Source organism: Triplophysa dalaica, chromosome 6 (assembly GCF_015846415.1).
Source record: "Triplophysa dalaica isolate WHDGS20190420 chromosome 6, ASM1584641v1, whole genome shotgun sequence".
In the NCBI taxonomy this organism is placed as follows: Eukaryota; Metazoa; Chordata; class Actinopteri; order Cypriniformes; family Nemacheilidae; genus Triplophysa; species Triplophysa dalaica.
Genome location: NC_079547.1, coordinates 5,384,417 through 5,406,171, shown reverse-complemented (window position 1 = coordinate 5,406,171; position 21,755 = coordinate 5,384,417). Strand labels below are relative to the sequence as shown.

The 21,755-nt window shown below is 38.4% G+C and overlaps 1 long non-coding RNA gene across 1 annotated transcript; it reads right to left on the bottom strand.

Annotated features, from left to right (window-relative positions):
- Positions 1-19,910: 19,910 nt before the first annotated feature.
- Positions 19,911-21,411, bottom strand: LOC130425196 (uncharacterized). The gene is made up of 3 exons (XR_008907041.1): positions 21,225-21,411; positions 20,376-20,477; positions 19,911-20,269 (listed from the first exon to the last, which is right to left on the bottom strand). It is a non-coding gene; the product is annotated as an uncharacterized LOC130425196 (long non-coding RNA).
- Positions 21,412-21,755: the final 344 nt, after the last annotated feature.

Here is a 21,755-nt window from a genome sequence, read left to right as displayed (position 1 = left end):
ATATGTGACGTCATGTGGCATTGAGTTAGTTTGTGTAGATAGTTCATTATAAACATCATCAGTAAATTAAATTAAAGTTTCTTCACTACATAATAAAAACTTAAATACTGTAAATGATCTTCTGTGTTGATAACTTATACCTGCACAACAAACAGTAGCACAGCCAGGAATCATTAATCCTCCACTATTCGGTTGCTACAATATTTTATGTTGACAGTTTAACAATTGCAAAGAAGCAAATTTAGCAATATATATATATCTCAAGTTTCAATAAAAGTAACTGAATTTTTTTTTAATCTATAATTTGTGTGCTCCATTTTAGATAGGATGCTCCAATCGATGGATGTTCCCATTTCTAAAAAGTAGAAATCAAGCAGCCCACTAGGTTTGGTCGAATCATTCCTATCTACTATGCTGTTTAACGTCTGGCTGTTCCAGCTCCAGTAAACCGTGTGTGTGTCCCTGGGTGAGACGGGGCTAAATGAAGATATTTGTTTCCACCCAGGTAACGCTGGCACGGGCTCGACTCTGCCTGTGCAGGAGACAATTAGCTCACACCTGCTATCAGCAGATTGTTCTGGCAGATATGAGCACGCTCACTCCGCCATCTGTCCCGACAGTGTAAGTCGGGTCACCTCGCTCAGCCCGTCCAGGGAGATGAAAACTCTGGATGTCTAGATGCTGTTTCATGCTCTGAGGGGTGACACGCACACACACAAAAGATGTGAAATTGTTACCACATAGTAACCAGGTGACTCTTGCTAAATGGCCATCCCTGATGGTCCCCAACCAACATTACTAGTAACCAATCAAATGTTAGGAAGGAGTTTCACACAGAACAGATCTTTTATATATTCAAGAATTTTCTGCTTTATAACATGTTTAGTTTTATGACTTTAGATCTACACCTATGATGCTTAATAGGATGCTACATGTTATATGCAGCTCACTAGGTTTTGAAACAGACCCATGGAGTGTTTTGTCTTTTGGACATATTTATGTTTAAGGGATGCAGGTAGGCAACACTAAAAACGCTTTAGGCTCATAAAGCTGAATAGATACACTTCAAAAGACACACACACACAATCCTTCACACACAAATAAACTGTATAGTGCATGTACGTCTGGAGCACTAATACCTTTTTCTCTCTTTCTCGCTCTCCAGGGGTCTTGGTCCGGCTTTCATGTGTACAGCTGCTCACCTTATAGCCGCCAATATACTCACTCCCCCCACCCCCCTGCGGGGTGCCGTTGCCCCCCTCTGCCTCTCTTGCCCCGGATCATCTGCGAGTCCCGCAGGACACGCACACACCAGCTCTCATACAGGTAGAGCACATCATACATTATTCAGCAGGTCAGAGAGGAGAGCAATATTCACGCAAACACACACACTTCTGCGCGCTCACCCGCTCGGGTGCAGCTGTGTTCGTAGGTGGGCTGTGCACTTCCTGTCTGCTGTAATATCATGCCAAACAACACCACAGAGAGAAGGAGAGAGAGAGTTTGCACTTTGCAACATTGTTACATTATAAACAATCACATGAAGTGTATAGCTTTTCGGTTGTCAGGGTTTTGTTTTTGTGGTATTTTCAAATTTTGTGATAACATCAAATAAAATCTACATTTACATTTACATTTAGTCGACGCTTTAATCCAAAGCGATTTACAGTGTACGTATTACAGGGACAATCCCCCTGGAGCAACATGGAGTAAAGTGTCTTGCTCAAGGACACACTGGTGGTGGATGCTGGGATCGAATCAGCAACCTTTTGATTTACCAGTTCAGTGGTTTAACCCACTAGACCACCATCTCAATCTAAAGTTGATTATTTTATTTCAGAACATGCATCTTAAATAAACTACCACATTGTACAGTAAGTGATGCCGGACCATGTGAAACTCACACACTACAATACTATGATGTTGCCATCACTTGATTTTGCAGTTGCTTCATTCATGTCTTAGCACTATGCGAAAGTATTTTATTAATACATTTTTGATACTTTTGGAGCTTTAGTGTGCCAACTTTGAATACAATTCTTCATTCATGTCTTTAGCATAAACACAATGTGAAATGTACATGCTGAAATATAACATTTCTGGTCAGGGGGTTTGTTTAAATTAATTGCAATTGTAAAACCAATGTCAGACTTTCCAAACACATCTAATAAAAATGAAAATAAGCGTAACCCTGTTCTATTGAATTTCCGGGTCTAGCCGTTGTTCGTTTTGTTGAGAATAGTTTGACATTCCATTTCCATGGTAACCATAGAATGAGCGATATTTAGATATACAGCAGGTCAAATACATACGTCCCGCATGTCGACGCTCAGCAGGAGATCATTTTCCAGGGCGACCTGCAGTGCAGAACATCAGGTCAAAGCACTTAGAGTAGAGTAGAGTGATGTATGTAGAATGTGTGTTGGGGGCGGGGGGTCTGGTCTCAAATATAAGCCTGTAACCTGATGAATCTAGAATAAGAATAATATATTTTCAGTTCTGGAAAAATGAAAGCAGTCTACTGTAAATAGTTTACTGTAAATAGTGTACCATTTGGCTTTGGCAAATAAGGCTAGTTCACCCAACACTGGAAATGTTGTCATCATTTACTCGCCCTCTCTTTTCATTCCAAACCTGTATGACCGAACAACGGAGGAACCATTCACTTCTATTGTATGGACTCAAAATCAATGCAAGTCAATGGATACCGCCATGGATCAGTTCAAAATGTCTTCGTTCGTGTTTTGTAGATGTAAGTCATACAGGTTTAGAATTTTCTTTGTTGGTTTTTCATTTATATAAACCCACAATACTGTACTTCTAAGAAATGCTCTGCCGATGTAAAGCTTACAAACGTTCTTTCAAATGTCTGCTTTGGCTTTTAGAAATGCCGTATAAGAGCAGGTCTACCTCAAAGTGTGTGTATGGACTGTGAGCTGACACAAAGAAAGAATGAAGAGTAGGTGTGAAAAGTCTCCAGTCACAGTACGTGAGCCGACCTGCCGAATCGCTCGTCTCCTCACACCCTCTTCACACCCTTACACGCCAGGGGAAGAGACGAGGAGAGTGCACGTGTGGAAGGCAAGAGATAAAGTTATAATTGAACTGGGAGGACACAGGAGATGCTAAATATACCAGCACATGACTGTATTTAACAAAGTCTGCAGGTGTGTCTGGGCTCCTGTAACAGAAATGTGATGCTGCCGTGTTCAATGTATTATTGAGAGACTGCTTTGTTACCAGTTGAGTTATTGCTTTACCTTAACATTGAGATAGGATTTGTTCAGATATGAAGGCCTTAATATGATGAAATAACTAATTGCAATATTTGCCAATACCATCTAATCATAATAATTCCATTATTTTGTGTGTTATTTTTTGTGAGGATTGTGTATGTGTGTGTTTGATTTGCTCCAACATTTGGAAAAAGGGGCAAATCCCTGCAAAGTCTGTTTTTTCTCTGTTATACAAAGACGTACTTAACAGCTCAGGATGGCTATTGATTTCTCAAAGTCAAAGCAACCACAGGGACGTTTGTACCTACATGACGTTTTCTGCTCTACCTTTGCAAAAGAATGTTAATCTCAGATCTGAGGTTTGTCCGTACTCATCTCCTCCGGTGAAGAAAGAATAGCAAAAACTTTGAGTGCAAAGAAGAACTTTGAAAAGCAGGCTGCTTAAGTTAGCCCTGGGCTACAGCAGACTTTGAAATATATTTACCCATTAAAGGAAGAAAAACAAAATCAATGGTGGCGGCCTCACAGCGGGCCAGAGAGACAGACTCTCTCAGACCAGAGAGAAACCATTTATCATAAACAGAAAACAAAGAAGCATTTCTAACAACTCCTAGATCTGAACAAACAACACTGCAAGTCTGTCAAAATTCCTAAAAATGGCAAGGAAACATTGTTTTCAACAAATTTGGTGGTATTATGGTGGTGCTATGGTACAGTGACATTTCCTTAGTGTGTCTTCAAATATTCATATATCAATAAAATATCAAATGCTATCATGTTATAAAAATACTTAAGAAATAATTGTTTTTTTCATATTACAGTCCTGAGAATATAATTTGTATAATCTTTTTTAATCTTTCAAAGAGAATTGTTATTAAAAGAATGCCAAATATCTTAACATCACAAAATAAAAAATATACTTATAATTCTTCCATTATGCAAAATATATTGTCTTAAAATGTCATCACAACACACACATTCTACTTTCAAAAGCCGGTGTGTTTTAAAGGAAAAGCTTGTTTCACGTGCCTCTCAGGTGAAAGGAAAGGTGAATTGCGGAGATGTTTATAAATAGGTGAGTGTATAATTATCGCAATGAGAGCTCCCACCTGAGATAAACTCCTCTGTTTTCTTGAGAAGTTTTGGTACCATGAATATTTGAGCTGAATTTCCGACGATACCGCTATTAGCCAAAGTGTAAGAATGTGTGCCAGCTCGTGTGTGTGTGTTGTGGCCGGGTGTCAAGACGGGCTGTCCTGCTGCTAAACGGACAAGGGCTGAGGCTTCAAATCTCCCCAAACATCAAAGTGAAGCTCCAGAGAGAAAGAGAAACTTCTTGGAGTTAGGGTGTCCTTTTAGCTACTGCAGATGAACTAACAGGTGGTGTGTGTGAGGCCTGGAAGGATCTGCCTGCGTATGTGTGTGTGCGAGGTTTGGCTGAGCGGATCTGAGCGAGGGTGGCCAAGAGGTAGAACCCGGACCAGAGCATCTCCCTCTGTGTGTGATCCCGCTCCAAACTGGCAGCGTTTCTCTGAACCTCACACGCTGCAGATGTGCCCGGTTCCTTTTCCCAGCATGCCCCTCAGCGCTGCTGCTCCTCTGAGTGAGTGAGAGACAGAGAGGAACGGCGCGAGGAAGAAAGAAACAAAGAGGTTGAGAAGAAAGAGAATCTGCAGCCATGGCAGGAAAGCAGGATTGTGTGTGTTTGTATTTGTGATCAAGGCTAAAGTCTGACTGTCGCTGGCAGTGTGCGAGTCTTGATTCGTTATCTGCTCCTTTTTTATTCGGCAGCTCTCTGTCCTGCCCGTTGCTTATATGGTTCAACTGAAAATGAAAAATCTGTCATTATTTACCCTCGTGTCGTTCAAAACCCACACGCTGTCATTTTGTCTGCGGAACACGAAAAGAAAAATTTTAAAGGTCTTAACGAAACTCTGGGGCACAGGCCCTAGAAATGTTTCAACCTCTAGAGATTTTTGGTTGAGGCAAAAACAGCATCTAAGAATCCATTCTAATAGAAGCTGCCCATTTGTTTTTTTATAATATTCTTGAATTGCAGATGATTTCACTGGTTCAGTCTAAATAACTGTTATTTAAAGAGAGTACAAACATATATTGAAACTGCATTACTTACTGCATTCCTACTCACGTCAAGTAATTTTGGGCTGTGAAAAGACTACAAATAAAAAAAAATAGAATATGGTGGAAGCCTTCCATTGTAGTGATGGTAGTATAGGGTCAGTGATGGGTGTAACTAGTTACTAAGTAATTAGTTACTGTGATTTAATTAATTTTCCCTTGAAAAAGTAAAGTAAGGGATTACTCATAAGTTTTCTGTAATTTAATTACAGTTACTTTTGATGTAATTAAACTAAATACTTTGTGAAATATATGCGTGTGCAATAGTGTAATTGACATCAAAATTCAAAGTCTTACTTTAAATCTGTGCTTAAATGTATAATTCTCACATTTGTAATACTTTGGTCAGTTAATATTAGTATTTATTTGAATGAATTAAATAAGCCGTTTCATGTCTATCCTTGAATCACTTAACTAATCAAGGACAGTAATCTAATTACAATATTGAATATGTAATGAGTAACTAGTAATTAATTACTTTTTCAGAGTAACTTACCCAACACTGTATAGGGTAATATTGTGACTTTTAATATTCACCATGATACTGAATGATTATATTCAATATTTGAAGATTTCTTTTTAAAAAGCGCTCTGTTTTTAAAAATCATGTTTTTATTGTGCATTCCAAGTTATATCAATCCAACTGCAGTTAGGTTGTTTTAATTAAGTAGCCTAAAAATAACAAAAAAAAACAGCTTGCACAATAAAACACAATAAAAACATGTTTTTTTGAAAATTGAGTTATTGGTTTTTGCTAGTAAACCCTTCATTTAGGCTATAATTAGTAAACCACATTTAGGTTAATTGTGGTCATTAGAATGTTAAAGTATATAATAGGCTAATATTTTTAATACTAATAGGAAAGTGATTAATTGTAAAATATATCAAGCAATTCACTTTCAATTTCCAAATGAAAACGTCATCACTGAATGCGAGTTAACACGTTTAGTCTGAACTATAATTGGCGTGTTTACGTCAGTCGTCCAATCAAGAAACTTCCAACCAATCGCTGAGCTGCCCGATTCACGAGCGCGCAAACACTTCGCAGAACTGACGCTCGTCGGATATTCGAAATTTTCGGTAAGTTTACTCAATGAGACTTTCACTGACTATAGTTCAATCATTCTAGTGACATTGTAACAGTCCGTTTCCACTCAAATCAACGCCGTCGGCTGGTACAGGTCTGTATAAACGTACCTTGGACGAATTCAAGTCAGGAGTAAACATGCTTATGCACTTGTCATAACGAAAGGTAGAGCTCTTGATGTGTTAACTTTTGGAGGAATAGTGCAATTGTCAAAGTCATTTCCTTTTTTTTTGGAACGACTTTTCTCGTCCCGTGAGATCACTCCTTATTTGCATAAATACACCTAAGAATGTGACGCTCCTCTACAATTCTGTCTCGCGCCAGTTTACGCATCATGTTGACGCGTTATATCATAAGTCACATGATAAACTGTTATTTAAATAATGATTTAAATTGAAACAGTGTCGAGTATAGACTGTTTCATCTTAACAACATAAATGATTTACATATTGTTAACACAGTGAGTATACATTACACTGTGAAATTCATGTGGATAGCCTAGCTTAGATAACTTGGTTTAAAAAAAGAATTTTTGAGTTCTGACTTTTCTTACACATTGGTAAGATCTCTAGAATGTTTCACAGATCCAATTTCTATAGCACACCTTATTGCTGTCATGGAGAAACAATTGAGATATTAAATCTAATTTGTGATTTCTCTGTCCTGTGGGCAATCCACAGGTCTCGGTTAGTGTAGCTTGCAGAGGGAAATCTGTTTTTCTTTGGCTCTCACAGCGTCTCATTCTGGCTTTTCTGTGTCTCTAGGATCATGCGCCATTTGAAGTCGTTACGAAATCTGCCATCAAGATGTTAATAAGCAGAAGATGGTTTTGAGCACCAGATGCTTATTCGTTCGGAAACCGGTCACAAAAAATCTTATGTTCAGACACCTATACATCTCAATGTGTGTGTGTGTGTGTGCCCGTGTGTGAGAAGCATGCGTAACAAATAAAAGGCTTTGAGGTTTTGAACTGATAGTACACAGGTATTGTAACAAGTAATATACACATGAATATATAGAATATGAAACATTAATATGATTTATGAAATTTGAAATGCATTTAAGTCCATTCCTCAGACAGGATGTTGTTGATGGTCTCACTGTTTGATGTTTTCTATTTAAACACCACAGGTGTGTTGAGCTGCGCAGGTGATGCTGCGCTTTAATGCTTTTAAAACCAGCTCAGTTTAAAAGAAACGCACACGGGAGACTAAACCGCAGGCATGAAAGCGCAACGTGGTGCAGATCTCTGAGACGCGCAGCGTGCCGTCTGATCAGGTTTGCGGCGCAGGTTGAACGTGTGTGCAGTCAAAGAGAGCAAACAGAAGATTAATGAGAGAGTGTGACGCTTTGTGTTTTCACCTCAGTCCAAAGCAGGATATTTCTGTCAACCGATAATTACTGTCAGATGGTTACAGCACCTTTTCTAGAGATGACAGGAATGAGGGAGGAAGGGAAAAACGAGTGTGTTATTCCGTCACACCTGATGTTGCAGGAGTGAGTTTTTTCCCGCCTGGTGCGTGAGGTGAAGTTGGTGAGAGAGTTGGGTTTCATTCTGCTCTAGTCTAAATAAATTCAACTATGATTGAAACTAAATAAATACTACCTCCATCATCATCTCTGCTTTAAACCAGATGTATGAGTTTTGAGTGATAATTGAGGTAGCGTAGGGAATGGTGTGTCCTAAATGTGTCGTTTAACCTGTTGCTCACCTCTTTTTTGACTGCAGGTTGACACACCTTTAATTATAGTATTGACATAATAGTGGCGTCTGTCTTATTAATGATTTTACAATTTGTTATGAGGTAGACAGTTGATACACCAGAAAAATGCTTGTATTTTTAGCAGAGGAATGATACAATCAATGCTACAGAAAAAAACTGTTAATTGTTATCTATATTTAGGTATATATAGATTTAACATAACATTAAGGCTTGTCCAAACCCGGACGATAAACGTGCAAGTTTATGGTCGACGTTTAACGCCTCGTGACTTAACTCTCTTTTCAAACCAAACGCGAATTAAGCGTTTTGTGCAAGTAAATTACATGCAAAGTCAAGGCAAAGATTTGTACAGATGCGAACTCGAGTCATGCGTTGCGAATGACACGAATCAGGCCAATTTCGTCTTCAGGGAAGGTTGAAAACAACAAAGGCCTCACATGTGAGCGTGCACACCGACATGCAAAATGTCACATTAGGCATTGCTCGTTGCTCGTTTTTTTTTTACTTGCCATGTTTGTTCACCTACCTGGAGCCACTGAAGTACTTGTTGAAGAACAGGACTTGGTGACACTCAAGCACAAAACCGTCTTGCCGAGCACACATTGACGGAGAGGAAGAATTATACTTTTGGATTGGATTGGATTCAATTTATTGTCATTACACATATACAAGTACAGTGTAACGAAATGGATTTAAGAAGAAAAATACAGCATAACATGAGGAAAGTGGTGAGAAAAACAGATACACATAATACACCATAGACAAGACTTGCAACAGGGTAAAATAATCCAGCTCTGGCTAGCAGCCATCCGGTCCAGTGCCATTACGGCGCCGTTCACAGACCCGCTTGTCAGGCTGGCGGTTCAAAGCTACGGAGGCGTAGTGTTTGTGTTCAGGAAACTTCTGTAGAACATTTAGGAAACATTTTAAACATTTTGTGTGACAAGCGAGTGTCAGAAGCATAAAATCTCACAGCTGCACCATCTATGTCACGAATCTGCACATTTACTCGGCTCATCACCAGTGAAAATTTTTGGGGATGAATGCCGAAAAATGTCTTGAAAAAAGCTGCCGATAAGTTTAAATGTTTTTTTGTATAGTAAAATCTATGAAACATACTTTGTTACATTTAAAAATATGATACATGTTCTTCTACAGTAAAATATGGTTAAAATTGTTTCTTTAGAAAGTTAAAAAGACAAGTCACCATAAAATGTAACTTTGATACACTTGTTTTATGGTGAGTTACATTATATTTTAAGGTACAAAGCAGATTTATGTTTGAGTTTATATTTGTTAATGACAATATGGCTTTTCCATAGTACGCAATTTCATCACCATGTTTTTTAAACTGCAGTTGTTTACTCAAATGTTTACTAAATGTTCTACAGAAGTTTCCTGAATTTTTTTATTTTACAATATTTTGTAAAATATTTACAATATAATAAATTTTACAATTTATTGTAATGTGATCAGTTATCTATCTTTATAAAGTACTGTTTGCAATTTTGTGTGAAATTGCCCTGTCCATAATAACATTGATGTTTTCATGAGCACCTGTATCATAAATATAAATGCTCTAATAAAACACATAATATGATATATTTAGATTGCAAGAGGCAAACACAAAGTTCGCTCTAAATGTAGGAGCTCTTATTTGTTCAGCATCTAATGAAGATTCTATAATTTAGCTAGGCTATAATTTCTCAAAAATCACAAAACAATCTCACCTGCCTCAACTCACCAGGGTCAATATGTCTCCACACACACACACACACACACACACACACGCGCATAGAAATGTCAGTTGTGTGTTGGGCTGGACGTTGAGCAGTCTGAATGCAGCATCGGGATTGGTTGTCAATAACTATTACCCGGCCTGATGTTATTCCTTTCTCTGTCTTTCACTCCCTCTTCTCCTAGTCGCATATTCGCTCTCACTTCCTTTCTGCCTCTGAACTGAGAAAATGGCTCTTATTTCCTGCATGATCAGTTTGTAGTCTCACAGGGTAAAGTCCCTGACTGCACATCTGACCCATAACACTCACACGGCCCCGCCTCGTCCACAAATCAAATCAATAAGATCCTCAAGACAGCAGCTCCATTACAAAACCATGTGTGCTTGCTACCTAAGCAGCTATTGTCGAAGGGCACTAACTGAAATGGAATCGCATAAATGTATCGGATGAGTTTTTTCATCTCTCTATTTCATAGCTCAGGATATTTTGTTAGCTATAAGTATTAGCTTTATGTGAGATGTTTTTTAGTGTGTAAAATTTCCTAGGAGAAAATAAATAGATAAGGGAAGTATTATACAGTAGGACTATGGAGGTTTCATAATATCAGAACTCATGTCTTTTGGATTTGGCACTTCAATTGGATAATAGTTTTTTATAATTAATTTGTAGATCTTTCAATTTTGATTTGCAGACTATTACATGAGAATTACATGAGCTCTTTACAAGGCTAGAGAAGACAAGTTGTTTCTTAGAAAAGAATTCAAAACAAATGGATTTCTCTTTCAAGCTCTTCTTTTAAAGTGTATGAGAAGTACTTTTAATATGAATGGGACCTCAATGAACATTTTTTTTCAGTTTCATACGTGATGTGTGAAAGTTTGGTGTTGATTTCCTGAAACACTCACACACCTGACTGTATATCTGGCTTTGACTGTCGTTGGCAGAGGAACCCAGAATAACATCAACATTGCATGCATACGCGCTCCTCTTCAAGAGTTTAATAGCCCTCCGCCGTGTATGTGTGCGCGTGTGTTGAAGGGTTATGAACACAAAGGTGCAGGTGTGTGTACCGTGAGCAGCACCCTCTACAGGATGCAGGTGCGAGAGCGGGGGATTATGGGTATTTTGTTATTGATGAGCAGAGCAGAACTGGAGGGAAATCAGGTGGCAAGTGAAACACACCCACTAATCAGAATGATATTCTCTCTCTGGCCAGGTGGCTGTGGTTTGCTTGTTGTGTTGTTATTATTATTCATAACAGGTTTGATGTTTTCAGTGAAAATTACCTTTGGGAATCCGAGCACCTGGGTCACAGGAAAATGAGCTTCTCGTGCGCTGGGACTCAGAGGGCCTCTGGATAAAAGCCTGTGATATAATTATTTCTAATTGTTTTTCTCTGTGTCCTGTTAAATGTGTTAATAGTATTGCTGGGATATGAATTCGTCGTGATGTTTGGAATTAGTGTCCCGTCGCCTTGAGAGAAGACGTTTAAAAGTAGAACGACATATAATTGCTTGTCAGTATCTTGAGATATCTACTGTTGTGGATTTCAGTGAATGTTCTTGTTGGTAAGATTTTTTTCTTTTCACTGGTTGTACAAACACATATCAATGTTAATCCTGTTACTCTTTATTACTTATTTCTTTACATCTATGATTCTGTTCGTAAGCATTTAACATGAACCCTCAATTACACCATTTTGCTTTCGAACACACACACACACGTCTGTGTATAGAGGTCAAGCTCTTGAAACGTTAATCGGCCCATTAGATCGCGGATGCTCTTGTGAAACAAGCTCTTGACAGACAAAAGACTTCCTGCGTCTGTGTGTTACCTGTGAGCTGAGGCTTTTATCGTCATTGAACTGTTAGCACACTTAACCCTGTCTGACACGAAGACCCTTTAACACACGATAAGAGCTTGTGTGTGTTTGTGTTGTGTAACAGAGCACAAATAATGAGCTTTAAGTACCTGTGAGAGACAGTGACACCAAGCTCCCTCAGGTATCGCACATACGTGTGTGTGTGTCAGGTATGGTGTTGGATCTGTGCCAGCCTGCAGGAGGATCAGGTGGTGTGTGAAGGTGTTTGTATTTGTGTGTAGGTTTGGCTATACATGTGTGAGCCTTTTTTATTAAAATATCGTCACATTTCAAAAAGGTGTTGTTTGGACACTTTAGGTGCTCATCACTAGTAGTTAACCCGTATAAATAAGCAATAAATGTTAAATCTAAATCTTTGATTAAACCGTAGGATTAGGGGTGGGATCAATGATTAAGTATAGAGCACATCATTAGCCTGATATAAAAACAATGAAACTCTATGTGATAATCTAGTGAAACACGTGTGTGAGTGTTTAACCTAGATGTCTGCCACTTCTAAAACCGTGTCTACACTGGATGTGGCGCGATGCGACACGACCCACGGCTTGTTCTAATGGGATTGACGCACGCGCCACATCCAGTGTGGACAATTTGTTTTATTATAATGGGTTCTATGCGTTTTATTGTCTTTGGTCCGGTGTAGTCATGATGGCATAGTACTGGAGTTAAGTTGTAGAAATTCCAATTCAGTATAGACCAATATGAGGTGTGTTTGGGATGCAAACAAATATGGTCCAGAAGAACTTCCAGTTTTCACTACACAAACGTTTGAAGATAATACAACCAACAGAACATTTATAAACAGATCAATTGGTTATGTATATAAAACGAATATCTTTCTGATTTTATTATACAGTGTAGTAAATTTAATTTAAATTGATAAAAAAAAAAATTAATGAATAAACCAACACTGAAACTGGAAGTGCTTCTGGACCACGGTTTACATCTTGCGAAGTTGTCTATATAAATCCGTAGAATGCACTTAGTAAAGCAATGTGTTTGTGTGTGCGCGTGTGTTTTCAGTATCGTTTATTTTGAGGTATTTTCTTCATGGGCACTTGATAATTGTGCATTTATTTTATACCAGAGTGATTTTGACACGAAAACCTGTGTGTGTGTGTGTTTGGCCCACATATTTGACGCTAAACGATAAGAAACAGTAAGGACATCTGCTCTTTTCCTTCTCATTTCCTGCACTTATTACTTAACTTAATGGAAAAAAGTAGATTTCCAGGGTTGCATGTGGACTCACAGCAGCTGACTGGAGGTCTAATTTAAGTCCTGTGTAGTATTGATCCTGTAAGTGCCAGAGGGAAGAGTCCTGTCCAACTGCTGAGAGCCGCTGCTCAGGGGAAGAGAAACGGACCCCTGACCACTCACGCAGACACAGAGAGAGAGAGTTTAACACTTTTACTCCGCTATGATGAAAGAGGGAGTAAAGCAGAGGTGTGGGGCTCTGGGGTCAGCATGTGCGCGCCCATAAAAGCTGAATCAGCTGCGTGCGTGCGTGATACCTGGGATGAAAGAATATGGATTTGTGTCTTAAAGACAAATTGATGTAAGGTGTGTAGGAGGAACAGGGGAATCAGCTGGGGATAGAGGGGTTTGAGGAAAGCAAACGCATTTCATTTTATTGCTGAGGAACTAGGATAAGAATTGTTTAAAGCAGGTGATACAGTGAACCTAAATATATGCTGTTATCTGCGGGGGAATCAACACGTTAACAGAGCACTTTTTAACAGAAAAGAAATTCCCCAAAATTAAAAAATACTAATTTTGTCTAATACTATAGCTAACGGTCTTATTTACACATTTGAAGTTTTTAATTCAACTGTGAAAGCATTTGTAATATATATCCTGGTGCTGTACAGTCACTCAATTGCCTTCTATTGTAAATTCATTACTGTAAACAATTTTTTGTGTACTTATTTTTTGTGATGATAATCAATATCATGCTATAGATGTGTCAGAGCTTAAGTTGAACATTCCGTTAATGCTCCATTTACACACAAACACACAAACATGTTTTTTGGCACTTTTACATGTTTGTGTGTGTCTGGGAATCAATCCATGTATGTAAGACATCCCACTGCAGCAGGAACCATTGTGCTCCGACTGCTGATGCCGAGGGGACGCTGAGCCTCCGACACCTGTTACCGACAGCCGGGCCGGCCGTGTGGATGGGGCGGGCAGAGTTTGTGCCAGCAGCGCGGTGTGGGGGGTGGAAAGGGTCACGCTCTCACAGCGTAAGGGTTAAACACTCATTTTTCTGTCAGGATGGAGAGAGCAGAAGATACAAGCTGTGAATGAATGCAGAGCGAGCGGGCGGTGCTGAGCGGCCATGCCTCGCACGGCAGGCCTCGCTTTCCAGGTTATGAGCATGTTTATATGTGGCTTGGCATTGAACCCCAGCGCTGCTCACTGGCACAGTGTGTGCGTGCAGCCAGATCTAGAGGTTTAGAGCTGAATGACTGCCTAAGTTGGTCGGCCAGATCTGTCAGTAGGCCATACTTATCATTTAGTTACGTGTTCATTAGACGTATTAAAGGAATGGTTCAGCAAGAAATTTGGGTCATTGTTTACTCGCACTCATGTCATTACAGACCCATATGCTGTTATTTTTTAGTGGAACACAAAAGCAAGTGAAATTCTCCAGGTCGCCATTGGTTCTGTGTCATGTATAATTTAGACAAAATAGATTATAGTTGTGACCCATATGATGTACTATAAACTATGCACTATACACTCAATTTAGTGTATGCATTTTAGAAGGTTCAAATGTCAATTGGAATGGTTTATACTAACCGCTTCATAGGCAAGGGTAAATGACATCAAATGCTTAACAATGCACATTGATGAAATAAGTTTGTGCATTCTAAATTTGATGTAATATTTACCTGTTTTGCCAAACATGACTTCAGTCACGCCTTGATGCCCGATGACTCCTGAGATAGGCGCAGGCTCCCCGTGACCCGAGGTAGTTCGGATAAGCGGTAGAAAATGGATGGATGGATGGACTTCAGTCACCAACCATTAGACTGAAGCCAAGGATAATAGATATGGATGGATGGATTTTCGGTTAAATGACTGCATCATCCGGGTACTTATAGAGTACTTTTTATGGGGCAGAAAAGTGCACAAAATGGGGTGTGCGATTTGGGACACCCCCTCTGGTCTTTATTTATAAATATGTACTGTATATATGACCTGCATTGATATTCTGCTGAAATTCTGCTTTCCCATAAGAAAAAATGATACAAAGTTGGAACGATTAAAATTTTTGGTTGTGTGCGCAGTGGCGTAGCAATTCAGGACCGGGCACATATGCAAAAACTTTTTGTCCCTTCCGTCTGTTCGCGACTGCGTTGCGCATTACTGGACATTGGTTGTTTACTCAGGTATGTTATTTAAATGTTGACGTGTGTAAATCGTGCTCAAATAGTAACAGAAGATCCCAAGGGTGCGCAAACTCCCATGTGCCAGAAAGAGGGAAAACGCAACACACGGCCCGAACATTTATATGATGAAACAGTTGTCAACATTAAACATTTAGCTACTTACATCTGGCTCTTTCCCTCTTTCAACCTCGGCTTCTGTCAATACAACAAATCCCGCCTTCTTTCATTTGATGGGACAGTAATCCTCGCTTTCCTTCCTTCGTATGTTTGGCCGCCTCAATCAGATTGACATTGACCAGCTCATTCAGAGTCTATATAAATTAAACTTCATTCCGTTTCCATGTTTTAAATGGATGCCAACTAAATGGGACATTAAAAGACCTTTACCACTCCTAACCTTACCACATACTTTATTATCAAATCAGTTTTTCCAGATAATTTATTCATTTTGTTGAAATAAATGCCTGTATGATCTGATATATGAAAATGTAGTTTGGCAAAAAGCGGATTTGATCTTGCGTTCATATGTATCATCAGAACTACACACGTCTTACTTGCTAAGTTTTAACACTCTACATTTTTTCTGGGGAGGACCCACTCAGTCCCATCTGCCTATGGGTAGTCCAGATCTGAGATCAGTCATCTAGTAATATTCTACAGTATCAGACGGCCATGTATAAAACCGGGATGCGAGCCGCCAAAACCCGGCCAATATGCACCTGCATACTCCGCATACCCAGACGCTGCACCACTGTGTGTGCGTAGACCAAGTCTTGGGGCAATACTACAGCAGCACCGCTGCTGTCAGACAGTGATCTCACTCACTCTGCATGTGTGCGATCGCAGGTGCAGCAGCACTGAGCTTGTATCTCTGACCTCTTTGGCAGTAAATTAATGAGGCGGCCACTAACATCACTCCACACGGATCTGTGCTGAGCTCCAGTTTGCCCTGACAGCCTCCCACTTGCTTGAATTTCCTCGTGAAGTTCATTTTGAAGTCTGTGTGTGTGTTTAAATCACTCTGAATGTTATTTTGAGAGAGAGAGGAAAAACAACAACTGATGTCTCTCACCCAGTGCTTCTCAACTGGCAAGTTCTGACCCCCAAAACCGGTTTGATCAGATATTATTGGGTCCGGACAGCTGGGAAAAGCGATGTTAAATGCTCATAACGATATGCAATAAACCATATTTTTGCACAATATGTAGTTTGGATAGTAAAATTAATAAGATTTTAATCCCACACTGTCAGAGAACTCTATGGTATGACTTTATTTTATGGTGACCTTGTTACACATGTTACATGTATTAACTATAGTATTTACATTATGCAAAATTACATGTAACTACACCCTAATCCTAACCCTTTAGTAAGTACATGTAGTTAAATATTATCACTCAGTACTTAAATGTATAAATACACTGTACCACAGGCACTGTTAAATTAACTGAGACCTACTGTATTGTCTTTACTTTTCAGTTCACATTGATATGGATACATTTTTGTTATTTTTCAGAACAAATTGGGTTGCTTCAAAACCTGGTCCTAACAGAAAAACCAGTTCAGAATGATAAAGTACAAAACTAACCTGTAATGTGCAAACTTCACTTTCCAAAATCAATTTTAGCGTGTATTTATTGGTTTTATTTGCGTCCTCTATGTAACATAAAATGACGCCAGAGGTTATACAGTATTTCACCAAATTCCTATATCAGAATAACAAAAATAAAAAATTCTAAATATCAGCAAAGCCATACAATCATACAAACTACTCATAGTGTGCGAATCATCTTTTAGTAAATGCTACAGGCCAATCCCCCTTACCCGATAAAAAAACTAATCTCCCTCTAAAACATCATTTTTCATCCAGTTGTGTTCATCTGTGTTTGACGTTTTAGCGTAGCGGAGCGAATGTGTTTGTGTGTGTCATGTATCAGTGTGTGATTTCTGACAGAGGAAGTGCTCATAACTTTGGCCGTGTGTGTTGGCCATCGATCTGCTCTGAGACAGCTCATTCTGTTCCTCTGACAGACAGTGATGGAGGGTGGTGAGAGGCAGGACTGACTCTAGACCCGTGTGTCCAAGGCACAGTGACACACTGTCCCACGCTCGGAGAGTCTATTGATCTGCTGTGGATGGACAGCTACAGTAGACACACACACACACACACACACTAAAGCTTTCTCATCGTTGTGGGTTTCGGCTGGTTCAGAGCCTGTTCTACACCACTAAACTGAGCAAATCTCGTTTTAACTCAACCACGGCTCAAACCTTCACAACTGACTGAATCTAATTTCATTTATATCTTCCTTTTGATTTCCAACTGCAAGTCTATTTAAAGGCTTGCAAGACACTGTACAGTCTTATAAGCTTAGACAGATATTTAAATATATGTATTTCTAAATTGTCTCCCTCCCTTAGATTTGTGTTTTTGGCTCAAATGAACACCTTAACAAAACTGGAAAAAGCAGTAGGCCTACAGCAGACCGTTAACAAATCCTCAACATACTGATACATTTTTACACTGATTTGACCTTTATCACAACAAAAATCAGAATTTCAGAACTTTCCTGGTTTGTTTATACTAAATTAAGAGCAAAGTTAAGACCATATTAATCCATCATGAGTGCATTAGTGGCATTAGTGTTCTCACTTCAAGTACGCAATTTCACCCCATCTAACATCAGCTATGATGTCACAGCATGGTTCATATTAAGTACATAGATATGTAATACTGTATCATGTTAAAAATCCCATTCCCCGCGATCCCATTATTCAACCTTTAGTTAGTGTGTAATGAGATTGTTTTATTATCCAACTTGGGTCCAAAATAAAAATGCAAAACTAATGCTTCTGCTATCAGTGTTAAGTAATATAACCGATATGACGCCATTTGGTCCAGTGTCATTTCCCTCACCAAAGATTGACATTTACACATGCACTAGGACTAGCAGACCTCCATTACACTTTGATCAATCCGCATGTGTTTACATTTACACATTTGGCAGACGCTTTTATCCAAAGCGACTTACATTGCTTTATCCTATACATTTTACATAGGTATTTGCATTCCCCTGGGATCAAACCCACAACCTTGCGTTGTTAACGCAATGCTCTTACCACTGAGCTACAGGAAAGCTTCTTAACTGATAAAGTTGACGCCATTGTTATGTGGCAAAAAATTTGAAAGTTTATGAATTCACGTGCACTGAGAGGGGCACCGACAATTCACAACAACCCGAGAAGCAGAAGCTCACTGATATGGTATGGGTGGGACATCTTTACACACACACTCTAAGCAGGAAACCAATCACAACAGATGGGGTCAGTTTTACCAATCAGAGCGTTTCGAAAGGAGAAACTTTATATTGACCATAAGAGCAGTCAATAGACTTGGAATATGTGAAATATAAAGTGTTTTGTGAAATTAGAAACATGAACATCCATTGTTAAACACCCAAAAAACACAGTCAAGGCCCCCAAAAGCAGCAAAGACTGGCTCACTAAAAATATTCTATCTTCTGGCAACACTGCAAGGAATGCAGCTTTTATAGTTGTTGTTTTCATCAAATCGGTGACAACTAGTGACGTTTCGACTTTCAATCCTCTTTTAATCAAACATTTTGTCATACATCCACAAGCCCGTGTTTACGCATGCAATAAAATGTGTATTTCTTAATACAAGGTGTAGATAAGATGTGAATGGAAGGCAAGTCTATAGTGCCACAGATTTAGCATTGTTTTTGATAGTAGTTTACATACTGTAGATGTTGCTTGTGAAACTTAAAGGGGAAAAAATTGAAATGGTTATCTGTTACCCCATGTTGTTCAAAATCTGTATATGGCTGTTTCTTGTTTGGAACACAAAAGAATATATTTTGAGAAACGCTTCGGTTTCGTGTCTAGACGGTTTCAAAGCAACAACATAAATAAATGTAACTTAAAGCAAACTTAACTTACGGGACACATCCGCAATAAATAAAGTCCCAAGGTTTTTTTCTGAATACAAACAAAAGAAATGTAGTAGTAGTAGAATTAAATTACATAAACTAGCAAGTTAAAAGTATGTATAGCCAGTATTATGTTGGGGTACCAGTAGAAGAACCGTTACTTGGCTAAAAAGTTACACGATCAATACAACAAATTGTTTTGTTAATAAAATGAATATACAATAAATATAATATAATTTCATATAAATATAAATTGAAAATATATAAAAAGTTATAGTTATATTACACTCTAAAAAAAGGCTGGGTTAAAACAACCCAATTTGGGTTATTTTGGTAACCCAACATTGGGTCAAATATGGACAAACCCAGCGTTGGGTTATTTTAACCCAGCCAGTTGGGTTAAATCTTTGACCCAACATGCTGGGTTGTTTTATTTAAATCAACTTTTGCTTAAAAATTACATTGATGGTTTAAAACAAACCCGAAATGTTTAAAAATAATAATAACAAAATCACAGAGAAATACTCGAGGCATCAGTAAGAATCAATAGTTTTATTAAGGATCAAAATGCAAGACAAAAGGAATTCATAAAAACATGCAATATGTTATGCTCAATGAACAATAAAATGGCATATAAAACACTTTGATGAAATGTATGTTTATACATATTTAAAGAACATTAATTTCAATAAATTACATTAGTTTAGATTTTAACATAAACATTTAACAAGGTTATTAAAGTGGCACAAGTAAATATAAATAGTTAGACAACTTAACACTTCAAAACACTATAAAAAGTATTTTACTAAACCCTTGTTGATAGAACCGCATTTATATGATAAAATATAAGTCTATGCACAAGTTTTCTATAAAAAAAGAAATAAACAAGCGTTATGGATGTGAAAAAGGGACACCGTAACTTTCCTCTTCATATAAACTCACAAAACATTTTAAATAGTGTTAGTTCTTTCGGTTTCAGCACTGCTTAACCTGATATATCCACGGAGCAGTCTTACTAAAGAGGATTCTTTTCCTGAGAGTTGTAGACAACAGTGTGGTGTGCACTTTTGGAAGTGGATGTCCAGCAGGAGGGTTTCTTTATCAATTTGTTCATCTATAAAGAGACAAGAAAAGAGACAAGAGAAGAATGTAAGGAAACTTGCCTACCCAGAGCACAATGGATTATAATAAACATATAAAGAAGTACATTAACATTTTACCTAAATAATGTTTACTTTTAAGCCTGTTATGAAAACATCCAAGTTCCAGTTGACATTCTCTTGAATAGAATGATCCATTAATATTAGCTGTTATTCTGCAACCTGTCAGTGGGGGAAAAAAGAAGAGTGGGATCTAGTACAGAAAGCGAAATACAGTCTTAAAAAAAAATATTATAAACGTTAAAACAACCCTTCACTAATTCGACACACTCGGGAATAAGTAGAAGTCTAAAAAGAGCAACAATTGTTCGTCTCATATACCCAAAATTAACTATATCGCATTGTTAACCACTAACTTTATAAGAGCCAGCGGCTATTCCCGAAGCAATGGCCGAGATAGAGCTGCTCTCCACGGAGACACGACCGCTGACAGCCTGAAGCTCACACCTCCGACAGCGTCTTAACAAAATCTCAAAGAGGCGTTATGTTTATATATAAATCACGTATTTGAGTTCTTAACAACTACATTCTCGTCTAAAAGACTCTTAAATCTAAGTTCCGTCACTGAACATTAGTGGTATTTATAAAAAAAATGAGCTGGATGCTTGCTTTTGACACGACGCTCTCTTGTCTACCTTAAACTAATATCAAGTTGCGTAAGTTACTTAACTAAATGACTCACACAAGTCACACATTTCAGAGGAAATGTTGACCAAAAAGGAAGTTTAAATGATTAAAAAGCTGTAAATTAGAACAACGTGGGCATAACGTTACAGACTGGCTATCCAAAGCTAACGAAGCTAGATTGTAACGTTACTTTCAAACCTAATGCGAACAGCCGAATTTTGCATACTCTTGCATTTTTTTTTACAGTAATAGTTTTATACATTAAAAACTCGTAAAACATACCTTTTATTCTCCGAATAACAGCTTTCCGAGATAAAGTGGATCAAAATGCCCGCGAAGGTAAAGTTTGTCTGATGCGTCGAGGAGTGGGAGGGGTTTACTCTCTCAACTGTCACTCAATTGGACCAGACTGGTAACCCAGCGTTTGGGTTACTCAAAAAATGACCCAACACTGAGAAAATAACCCAACAAAATGACCCAACAGGCTCAACCCAGCTGTTGGGTTAAACAAATAACCCAGCATTTTTTAGAGTGTATGAACTATAGGCGGAGGAAAAACAAACACAGGCCGGACATTCACTTTGGGCCAGGCGTGTGCGTCCGTTGAAACCGTTCATTTTGGGGTGAACTATCCCTTTTAGTTATATTGTAACTAATAATTTTTTCAATATTGAAGGTTTTTCTTTGTTACAAAACAATTTTGCCCCAGAAACAGATGTATAGAGATAAAACAGAGCTCCGATGTTACATAATAAAGAACATAGCATATACCATGGAAACTTTGCAAGTCTGTACTGTTAATATTAAAATGTG